The sequence below is a fragment of the Gymnoscopelus braueri genome (genome assembly GCF_963280865.1).
Source record: "Gymnoscopelus braueri genome assembly, chromosome: 17".
NCBI lineage: Eukaryota > Metazoa > Chordata > Actinopteri > Myctophiformes > Myctophidae > Gymnoscopelus > Gymnoscopelus braueri.
In genome coordinates, this window is record NC_137617.1 from 31,758,533 (window position 1) to 31,771,032 (window position 12,500).

The window sequence follows — 12,500 nt, forward strand, 5'->3', positions numbered from 1 at the left end:
CATCAGGTTAACATATAGTCACTCACTCACTCACTCACTCACTCACTCATTTACTCTCTTATACACTTGTCTTATTTCCACAGTTCTCCATGGTTCAACACATCAACAGGACCTGCATGACACCATTCCAACCCAGCTTCAGCCTGTCTCAGTGGGAATCCGTCCCCACGGGACCATCACTCACGTCTGGTCAATATCGGCCCAACTATCTCTTTCCAGCCACCAGCCATTCTTAAGACGTGGCTTCAAGTACTGTAAGCTGCTATTCTCCCTATAGGCCTTGGCCTAAATTATATAAAGTTAGACTATACAGTAGCTACATCAAAGGGCCAAATCTTCAATACCATGGCTAGTCTCCTTCCATCTTCCTCTCTCATCCCATATTTCAGTACATTGTGGCACTGAGTTCTTACTAAATATCCCAAGACCATCCTACTGCACAGGGCATCTACTGTATAGGGACCACTGTCAGCCCCACACCCAAGGAGAGCTGCCAACTGTGCCAAGGCGTCTGCTGAATACAGAGCCATTCATAGGAGTCAGGCCTCTCACTGTTTTCTCTCCCACTTCTGTGAGAAAATCACAGCCGTGTGTGGGGGAAAGAGAGGCACAGAACAGAGAGAGAGAGAGAGAGAGAGAGAGAGAGAGAGAGAGAGAGAGAGAGAGTTCGCAATGCAGAGAAACACTGGAAAAGGGTGATATTCAGCTTTATTACATTGCTTTGTTGAATGCTCGAGTCTGATTGGTCAATCGTGGCATTCTGCGGTCTGTTATTTGATGATAGCAGTCCTCTGTTCTCAATAACAGATCACTGCCTGCCTATGTTGTGGAAACCGAAACTTGAAAGCAAAATAAATGCTTTTTAAATCACTATTCATTATTCATGTAATTATTGATTGTGTTCGTACAGTAAGTAGCCATGTAATAAGGGGGATAATACATTATATTTATATTATTTTATATTCTACTTAGCAGACAACAATCACCATAATTTCAATACCATGCACACAGCAAAAATCTGAGTATTAATTAATTCTCTAATTATGGATTATGGGTGCCAGTAATATTGGCAATGATATATTATCTCAGAATTGTTTAAATAGGTTATATTTGAAGCAGTTACAGTGAACCTCACTGGAAAAATACAATAACAAATGAGTGAATAAATAAATAAATAAAAATAAGCAATTTCTGAAAATGCTTGACAAATTCTGATGCCAATACTTTTTGAATACATGGCTTGTCAGAGTACTTTTTCCACCACTGTGTGTGTGTGTGTGTGTGGTTGTGTGTGTGTGTGTGTGTGTGTGTGTGCATGCGTGCGTGCGTGCGTGCGTGTGTGCGTGCGTGTATTTCTGCAGCTAATATTCCACACGACTAGGCCAATCAGCATTACATTTTGTGTGCATACTGACAACAATCCAAGAAACTCAATTGTCATATATTTTCCAAAGAACACAATTACAACAATGCCATTTTTGTGAATGAATAATTCCAGGGTACTTCACAGAGGTGGCAAATAGATACACGTCCCATGAAGCTAGCACACTAGCCTATTGGCACCTGTCTGTCTGCCTTATGGGATCTACAGTAGTACACCACTAGCCAATTACAATGCTCCTCAGTTGTGGAACTCTCTAGACGCATCACTAAAGTCATCACTATCCTTGCCAATATTTAAGAAACACAAAACATATATAAAAATGTCTTCCTCACTGTAGTCTGTATGATTTAATTCAGATTTATTTTCTGTGCAATTATTGTGCTCATTTCTTTATCGCAGTGCTGGTCCCCTTGTAAGCTTGTATTCTTTTGTATTGTTCTTATTGAATTGTTAATGTATGTTTGTTAATGATCTCTTTTATTAAGGAAATTATTCTAAATAAGCCTGTTGGCTTCTTCCTTTTCTTGCACAATAACTTGTTTTCTTTTGATATGTATTGTTTCTATTTTACATTGGATGTACCGGTACTACATGCAAATATGCCAGCAGAAGAGGCCGCGGTTAGATGAACATTGAAATAATCATCAATGTGTCAATATACCCCAAAACCCAAGTCTTAATGTTCGCGCACATTCAACTGAGTCTGATCTGTCTTAAGTCAGTCTTAAGCCACTTTGCCATTTTAAAGTGCTGACGTTTGAACAACTTATGCACTGAAACTAAAATGGACTAATACAGTTATAACCACCTTCCTCTTCCTTTCTGGAATAATCCTTATCCTTTCTTCAATTATTAATGAAAGAACTAGAAAGACGTGCTGAAGAACTGATGATTTAATGACAAAAATAGATCCACTAAATCCATGTGAACAGCCAGGGTTCTTTCGTATTGTCATGATTTATGACTTCATCTGCTTGACACAGCACACACATGTGCATCTACGTAAGCTTATTGATATCAATGATACGATGACCATCAAGTACTTTATCAGAGATACTGACGTCTGTGCACAATGATACAAGATGTATGTTCTGTTCCTATCCTTTATGTTCTTGTCCTTGTTCTATATCTTCTGGTCACGTCATGTGTCCACTGTACAATACTGTATATATTCTCTATGTGTGTATTAAACTTTAGAGCTTGTCGTGTGATACTGCCTGGTGTCAACTGGTTCTCCGCGCGTGCGTCTCAACAGAAACCTTCACTCACCACCACCCTTATAGATGGAGACTCACAACACGTATCACCCGTAGTAGTAACAACAAATAATACTTAAACTCTTTTTAGCGCGACGGCTTTCCCTCTACACCAGAACAGAAAGAAAACAAGACAACAATCCCATCACTCGTTGCCCGGCGCGCTCAGCCCGCCAACAACTTAAAGGAACATACCACCAGCATAGGGTTACACAGTGGCGTCTTGAAATCACAGACATGTACAATTGTACATGCATGTACAGTATGAATTTTAACATTGAAAATGTCATGCGTGTGTATGGGTTGAGAGAACAATGTGTGTCTTTTGTCTTTCTGTCCATCTCATGCAGAGTGGCCCACATGCACCCACCCACAGGTTTGAGGTCTCATTCCTGAGACTGTACTGGCATGGACTGCCATCCTTCAAATATATTAGCAGTATCCTATATGACAGGGGTCTTCAATGTTTTTCTAACCAAGGACCCCTTAGCTGAGACTGAGACAAAACAGGTACCCCCACTACATATTGTATCAAATTGTGTTGCAGATTAAATCACAGTCTCTGTCAGTGTCTTTGTGTGTCTATCTATGTGTTTGTCTTTGTGTCTGTGTCTTTGTGAGTGGGCGTGTGTGTGTGGGCGTAGGCATGGCTCCAGCTTCCAGTTTTGGCACACCTGTTTCCAGTCCCCTCGTCTCCCTCACCTGCCAACCTCCACAGTATTTAAACCCTGGTCTTCACTCCACTCACCACCAGATTGTTTCACAACCGCACCTGTGTGGTCACGCATCTTGCCAGCTACTGCTAGAATATACTCTTGGAGCGTCCCAGTGCTACAGTTCAGTGTTTTTGAAACCCTTGTTTTGCTCGTTGTGATTCTTTTCTCCGCTGCCTCAGTGGCCATACTAACCTGCTTCATTGCCTGCCTGCCACCAGCCTCGGCCTGCTCACCACGTCACCTTTGTTTCAATAAACACCCTTGGACTTTGACTTTGTTGTGTTCTGCTTTTGGGTTTGCCGGTTTTTGCAAATTGTGACACATAGATTTGTTTGACATCAGTGTTTTGTAAATTAATGTTTTGGTTTGTTTGTTTACCCATTATCTTTTCTATAAATATGTTGAATTTGTGTTTATGTGTATTTTCAGATATTACCACTCAAACCCTCAACACTTGGTAGACTTGACCTTTGTACTTGGTCTGCTCTTTTTTCCCTCTATACCAAACCTCTTTGCCAAACTAGCTGATCCACAAGCTCACAATGTGTCGCGCTGCAGCGTCTGGCGAGCTTGTAGATCTGCTGTTTTCTGTGAATGTCTTCCCCCCCCCCCCAGAATAGGGATGCTAGGGTTCAAGTGGTTAAGTAAAAAAAAAAAAATGTGGCCACCCCCCTGTTGTACAGTAACTCTGAGGATACCCTAGAGGTCCCGGACCTCCTGTTGAAGACCCATAATCGCTTAATCACAATTAGTTAATCGCACTTCGTTTTTGCATAATAGTCATAATCATCATTTTTCATCCATGTTGAAAAATATTTTCAAACATTTTCCAAAAAATGTGGAAATAGCAGATCTACAAGCTCAAAACGCGTCACATCGTGACGCATTTTGAGCTTGTAGATCGGCTATTTCCACTATTCATATAAAGCATTAAGTTATTAAATGATGTAAGTTATTTGTCATATCTGCCCTGTGCACCTTTACGAAGCCTAAAAGCGAAACAGAAATGTAATTCTCATTCATAATGTTCCACAATAATGTTCAACGACACAATTAGATCATTAATTGCAATTATTTGAGCGACAATTAATCGTCAAGTAAAATGTCATAATCGTGACAACCCTACACACAGAACGCTGAATGACAGAACTCTGTTCAGAAGTAAGTGCAGGATCTTACTCACATTGGAGCTGGGCGGGTCGCGCACACATTTCAATGTACTGTAGTAGGTAGGCTACAACGACATATTATAACGTCATGTTTGTCTTAGTGATGACAACATGCTGCACTACTTTTCTGTGTTCACTGTCCATACATTTGTCTCCATATCATAGCTTATCTACTCTGGTTACACTGTAATGATGTAATGAGAGTAGTTTATTGTATCCATTCAAACAGTGCGGGCAGTGCGGTTGCAATGGGTTCCGCAGGGTGTTTGGGGGAGAATGGGTCCCTTTTTTCCCTCATGGCAGGGGAGAGAGATGGGGATGGACATGCAGCAAATGGCCTCGGGTCAGATTCGAACCCAGGCCAGCTGCGCAAGGACTAAGCCTTAATGGTATGCGCTCTACCAGGTGAGCCCCAAGGCCAAGAACTCACATTAAAGGGATAGTTCACCCCCAAAATGACTTTTTTTTTAGTCACCCAATGGAGATTGAATTCATGGATATTTTTTAGTTTTTGTCGCATTCCTAAGCCAAAAATGTGATGACCGTCAAATTCCGGTAGGAGACACAAAGAGTCTCCTTTGTGTCTCACCGCTGTCGACTCTACTGGTCCGCTGGTCATCAAATAATCGATAGATTTTTTTTTTTTGGGTGAACTATTTAAACTACAAACGGTTTAATGTACTGCCCTTTGCTATATACCCAGGAAAAGCCAAACCCATCTCCGTCATGGTTTTCATTTGTTTTGGTAAAATAGTCTGTAGCAATCTATAACAACATTATAGCTTATTCCATAAAAAAAATATAAACTATTAAAACAAATGAAATGAATACGTTCATATTTTCTTTCATATGGTTGTCTGTGATAGTAAATGATGATTGCTGGGTAACGTTGTCGTCCATTGTCAAGTCAAGGTTCTATTTGATCATGTGAGGAGACGATACACCTCCTTCAAAATCGGAACGTCGGAAGTTAAGACTGACAAAGTGGTCAGACACCTCTTCTCCTGGGGAACGGCTGACTTCTGCCACACAGACCACACATGGTTGAATTTATTTCCTTGTTTTTTTTCTCGTTTTCTGTTGGTGCACTCTTTTTTTCGATTCACACCAAATCTCTTCGCCGAAAGTAGACGATCCACAAGCTCACAACGCGTTGAAACACAGGGCTTTTTGAGCCAGTAGATCTTTGTGGGCACTGGGCAATGCCAGACGGGGTTCTAAACTGTCCCAGTGACAGTGAGGGGAGAACGCCGCCTTTTAGGAGTTCCAGTTACAACACGAGCGAGCGGGCATTCCTGGCATAGCACGCCCCACTACACCATCCTACTCACTCTGAGGGAGACACTGAATAGATGTCTATCTTCTATTCTCTTGACTCCCCCACGTTCTGCTGCTCCGCGTCTCCACCTCCCCTCCCCTACTCTATCCGCTCCTCTATGAGTGGTCTCCTACCAGTGTTTCAGATGGGGGAGGTCCGCGGACAGAGACATATTAATTTGGGGGGTTCTTGACATGAAAATGTTTGAGAACCACTGGTTTAAACAACATATAGGAAACAAGCCCAAATAAGTAACTACACTTTAGAAACAACCCCCCCCCCCCCCCCCCCAAAAAAAAAAACAACAACCCGCAACTACCAATATTTACAAGCGACTTGACAGAAAAACAAGCCCTAAGTTGCTTATAATAAGCGGACATGGCAACGCTGTCTCCTACGCAACAAATTATGACATTTTTGTGTGTGGGGGGGCTTAGTCTGTCATCAGGATCAATTAAATTACCAGCATGTTGACGGTGTGTGATCCCCCTCTCCCTACAGCGCTCCCCACGCGTTCAACCAACGTGATAATTTGCAATGCAATATACCGTCTGCAAAAACACAAAACCATTCATTTACTGTGTCCTGCGGGGGCGTTGTTCTCGAGACATAATTCTCTCTCTCTCACACACACACAACACACACAGACAAATATGAATGCACACACAGACAGGGACATACACATACACATACTACACACATACTACACACACACACACACACACACACACACACACACACACACACACACACACACACACACACACACACACACACACACACACACACACACACACACACACACACACACACACACACACACACACACACACACACACACAAACAACAACAAATACAACACTAGCTATGCTGCACCAACAGCATAAGTGACTGTCGCTTAAATTACACAGTTTATTTTTTCCTAGCTAGGAGAAGAAAGCGTTGAAATGTTCAACCAGTCAAACGTTATACTGTTACAATGAAATGATCTCAGCCATAAGGTGTGTGTGTGTGTGTGTGTGTGTGTGTGTGTGTGTGTGTGTGTGTGTGTGTGTGTGTGTGTGTGTGTGTGTGTGTGTGTGTGTGTGTGTGTGTGTGTGTGTGTGTGTGTGTGTGTGTTATGCGTGTGTACACATGTGGTAAATCTGAAGCTCTGGCTTTCGTTGGAAGGACAAGGGAAAATTGTAGGGGCTAAGCGAAGGAACAAATCTTTTAACATCCACCTCTCGTGAGCAGATACTATGCAAACACAGCCTGAATGCAGAGTGCATATTGTTTTCAAATCGTTTTCAAGAGAACATGTCATGCTCATGAACGTCATCCAATGCCTGGGACTGGGAGGGAGACCACAATAATAATTTTGCCCACAAGCTGAGCTCAGATTTGCTCAGTATGCAAAGTCCTGAGCACACACTTACAGTATGCCTAATTTATACTTGGTTGCACAATGTGCTCACGACAACGTGTTGTGAACTTGTAGATCATCTATTTGCGGTGCGCAACACAAGCACTCGACTATTTTTACACTCTCAGCGTCAAACTCAGGGTTTTGCAGCAAGTTAAAAAGACACGCAGGATTTTTGTATTGTACTGAACTCATACTTTTTCCCTTTCCGACAGCAGTGAAGATGCATCCTGGACAGAACAAAAGCAATGTCAGGGCTTTGATGTGCAAAAAAATCAGCTTGTTGTGGGGAGTAAAACAACTCTCAACTAGACGCGTCGCAATTCTGGGAAATTGCAAAGTGTGGTTGCGCCGACGCTGGTCGCGGGTCTCCGCCGCCGGGACTTGAGGAATACGCTTGGAGGAATACCGTCGGAGGCCGCGTGACGTGCCATTCGAATTTGGTGCTGATTGGATCCTGCGTTCGTGATACATGGTGTTTTGATTTTAAGAAATAGGCCCCTCCCACTAAAATAAATAAGCCCCTCCCACAAATGTAGCGGGCCAATGACATCGTCATGTCACTCCTGAGATCACCTGCATTTCAATTTGAGAGGAGTGATCCCCCAAAAATCATGTTTTTGCATCAAACGGTTACGTTTTGCACAGTTGTGGCGCACCCTATGGGTCAAAGTGAAAATGCTTTTGGGGATTCGTTGAGTTTTGAACCACCCTCGACATGTGATTCAAATTTGGGATTGACTGGACGTTTCGTTAGTGATTTGTGGCCTTTTTTGTAAAACGGGCCCCTTCCGCTAACTTTGGAAGCCATTTACGGACGAACGGTATGGACTATCAAAATTCTGTTTCGGTCCAGATTATCGCATGGGTCCAGAGATCATCAGTACCGATTTTTGTGAAATTTGACCAAAATATGTGGGAGGAGGAGCTAAAAGTGTGTTTTGAAGAAAATTCAAAATGGCGGAAAATCTATCCTGACGCAAATGGGCGTGGCCTATATGGGGAGTTAAGTCATGACGCAAGGAATCTAGGGGGAAAAAGATTTCTATTCTACGACCTACGGTTCAAGAGTTATAGGCCAAAACGTAAAGGGGGCTGTTATAGCGCCACCATGAGGCCCAATGATATAATTTTTATTTCAATAATTTCAAACAATATTATAAACCTCCCCTTAAAGTCTTGTAACTCTAGCGCTTACGGGTTTTGAGAAAAAAATACTTATTTATTTTTTTCATTTTCCCATTAAAGTGGATGGGGACATTTAATGCACTAATAAATCAATATCAATAAAACTATGTAACCAATCTCTTAGCAAAGTACAAGCGCACGATTCCCGATGAAGCCGGTCATTTTGACATATGGCACGAAATTGGGAAAAAAAAACTGTGTGAGGAGTAGCAGCCTGAAATAAAGTTTATCTATAAAGTCAGTAGAGTACTATAGTCTGGTTGCCCATTCTGGGCAACCACACTAACAAGGGGAGGGAAGGAGAAGAAGGAAGAGAGCAGTGGGTGGAGGAGGGAGGAAAAACACACAGATGTATCTTTTCAGGTGAGATAAAGGGGGATTGTTTTGTGTGTCAGGTGAGTAAGGAGCTGGGCAATGGCTTCTATATAAAAAAGGCTTGCAGCAAAAAATCTGACAAATACACAAATAACTCCAGACTAAGGCGAGAAAAACTAAACACACAACAAACAACAAACAAAACAACAAAATAAGGGAAACACAAGCGCAATCCTGCTGCGTTTTAGCAAGTATTTAAAGTGTTTGGGGGGGGGGGGGGGGTGGTTATGGTTATGTTTTGGGAAATGGATTTGGAAACATTCCACTATAGTTTGTTCATCGGGTGCTGAACAATCAACATGTAACTGTAGCTGCTGTTTAAGTTTAGTGGTGTCAGACAGAACAGACTGTGGATTGTTGACATTTGCCCCTCATCTGCATGTCTGACATGTCTGGGTGGCTCGCAAAACACAACAGAAACTTGTGTTTGTGTAACTTTTCTTGCATATCACCGATCGTACTGTATAACGAACTTTGTTCATCTCTTTCCTCTGACATACTTTACGTGGATAGCATATATTCATCCTAGCCACCATTTGTCAAGCTCAACTGCTGTCCTAATAGGAAACCAAACCAAACCAAAGAAAACACAGGAGATGAGACATAACAAGTAATATAACACACTTACTGTACAAAATCAGCTGAAGGGAAGGCTTGACTGGAGAGGACATGAGCTGACATGAGGATACAGTTTAGCTGGTTAGCCTAATTAGAATTCCATTAAAGATCTATTTTCTCTCTCTCTAGTCACGCAAATGGAATAATACAAAATGGAATTCTGAGCCGTTTCAATACAGATTCCTATCATCAACAAAGTCTGGGAAGTAAACTTGATTCCAGAGCTGTGGCTTGGGATGACCCCCTTATAGCATGATGAAGTGAGACGAGCCAACGTGCACACAGCGAAGCCACAGAGGCCCGGGGCACTAACCAAAATACAGAGCAGCGGAGGGGGGTAATTTAGGGCTGTCAACCGTCTCTTGAGATAAATGGTTTGTGGTCGGGTAAGGACCTCATCAAGGCAAACACTTATCTAAAGAACACATCGATCTGCCTCCATGGATCACTGGGAGGGTAAACACATGCCCCAGAACCAAACCAAACCAAACCACCAAGACAGTTTGACCACAACCCACACGTTCCACGGAATGCCTACTAACACACAGAAAACATATGATTAGGAATGTGTCCGTCGGAACATTTATGTTCCTTCACATTACTACAGACACACTGAGGTTGTTTATGCCCCAAGGTAGGTACACAGCAAATAAATATAGAAATGTGACATGTACTGTATGTATGTATGTATGTATGTATGTATGTATGTATGTATGTATGTATGTATGTATGTATGTATGTATGTATGTATGTATGTATGTATGTATGTATGCATGCATGTATGCATGTATGCATGTATGTATGTATGTGACCTTTATTTATTATACCTCCATGTGCAACCCTTTCTCTGTTTTCTTGAGTAATAATGGCAGGATTCTGCTGACGATATTGCCTCATTTTGTGCAATGTTTTCTACTATATATATGAAAGTATATGTATGTATGTATGTATGTATGTATGTATGTATGTATGTATGTATGTATGTATGTATGTATGTACGAATATTCGAATATTCGACTATCAAACCACTATTTTTAGTTTTTTTTTGTTTTAGTGGCTTTTCTACAGCAGACACGCAGCTGCGAGCTCTGGTGTGACGTCAACTCGCATTCCTTGAGTCGAGTCATCAATGCCATTAAAAATAAAAAAATACAAAAAATACTTATAGGTCGAATAATTCAAATGCTAAAAGTCACTATTCGTGAATGCCCTAATGTATGTATGTAACCTTTATTTAATGAGGAGTCAAAATTGATCTACCTCCATGAGCAACCTTTTTTCTGTTTTCTTGAGTAATAATGGCAGGATTCTGCTGACGATATTGCCTCATTTTGTGCAATGTTTTCTACTACCCATAACCCCTCATTCTTTTTACAATCACAAAAGTGTTGAAGAAACCCAGCCTCCCGGGTGGGTTAGGACTAGTGTTTATGTATTTATGTGAACATCATTATACTCATCTGAGTTGAGCTACAGTAGCTTCCAAGGCAGGTGGGGAGGTGATCATGATGGCTTTTGCAGCATGTGTAAGTGTGTGTGTGTGTGTGTGTGTGTGTGTGTGTGTGTGTGTGTGTGTGTGTGTGTGTGTGTGTGTGTGTGTGTGTGTGTGTGTGTGTGTGTGTGTCTATGTGTGTGTGTGTGTGTGTGTGTGTGTGTGTGTGTGTGTGTGTGTGTGTGTGTGTGTGTGTGCGTGCGTGCGTGCGTGTGTATGCCATAGAATGTGATTAAACTGGGATGTTAACTCTCAATGTGTGAAGCATCATCCAGCTCAAAGTGAGGAAGAGAGAGACTGCCTATTTTAGCTCTCACTGTAGCTGTGATATTCAAAAAAAGAGAGACTTCCTTTGCATAACACACAGCTATGGTACAATCATGGGACTTATGGAAAGAAGGTGATTATAGAGACTGAGAAAAAGAGAGAGAAGGGGAGAGAGAGGGAAGTGGCAAGAAAAAGATCAAGTGAAACACTGTAATCTACAAGCTCTACGAGCTCTGTAGATCGTCTATTTTCCCCTAGTGTTAGCCCCAGAATAGGGACGCTAGGGTTCAAGTGGTTAAATCCTAATTAGGTTGCCAGTCTAATTATCCATAGTGAACCTATGAATAATTATACAACTGACTGTAAAATTGATTTGTCAAGCCAGTGGGCTGATAGGTCAGCAGATAATCAATAACCTGAGTGGCTGATTGCATGACATGTCAACCGAACCATACCAAGAGCAAACAAAGTAAACCGGAACATCCAGTAGGCTACAGTGTGCTTCGACAGCATCCCATTTAACCCCTCAGATCTGTATTTGTTGAAGAAGAACTGAATCGGGCATGTTCGTGAGCCACATGCTGAGAACGAGCCAAACGCTGATGAGAGTGTCAGATGAGCGTGAAAAGCGCCTGTGGGGATAAAACAACCCCAAAGGTGAGATCGGGATACACTTTTAAATAGGTGAACCAGAAAACCTTTGTCTCTGCAATCCTGCATGGGGGTTCCTCCTAACAGAGCAGCACTGAAAATGAATAGCTTGCCTTTCATTTTTTATTTTCTTTTATCTTTTTATCTGGCTATATATGCAGCCCATCCCTAAGTGGTACATGTGGACTATGGAGGCGGAGACTTGTGGTGTGTGTGTGTGCGTGCGTGCGTGCGTGTGTGTGTATTATGTGTTGATGCAGCTGCAGTGTTTACTGAGAGGATTGTTTAATATCGTCAAGCTACTATACAAAGGACAGCTCAAGCAGTCAATAGTGCAGAGTCAAGAGTGCAGTGTACGCAAACATATACACACATCATGCGCAAAAGCAAACACACACACACACACACACACACACACACACACACACACACACACACACACACACAGTACATCAAATAATTTTGATGTATTTTGATTTGCAATTTGACACACTTCATCTTCATCAATTCTTCATCAGCCTCTCTATCGCTGCATCTGTCGATACGACAACTGTGCGCTGTTGCGAGGAAACCCCACATGCACCGATCAGATAAGAAAAGCGTGTGCATCAGATGAGGGGCCTTGTTATCCAACACACTCACTCTATTGTTAAAAATGGAG

General features: G+C 41.9%; 1 protein-coding gene across 2 annotated transcripts in view; it reads right to left on the minus strand.

Annotated features, from left to right (window-relative positions):
* Positions 1 to 12,500, minus strand: part of LOC308104130 (caskin-2-like) — a 69,079-nt gene that overhangs the window by 42,175 nt on the left and 14,404 nt on the right. The window lies entirely within an intron of this gene.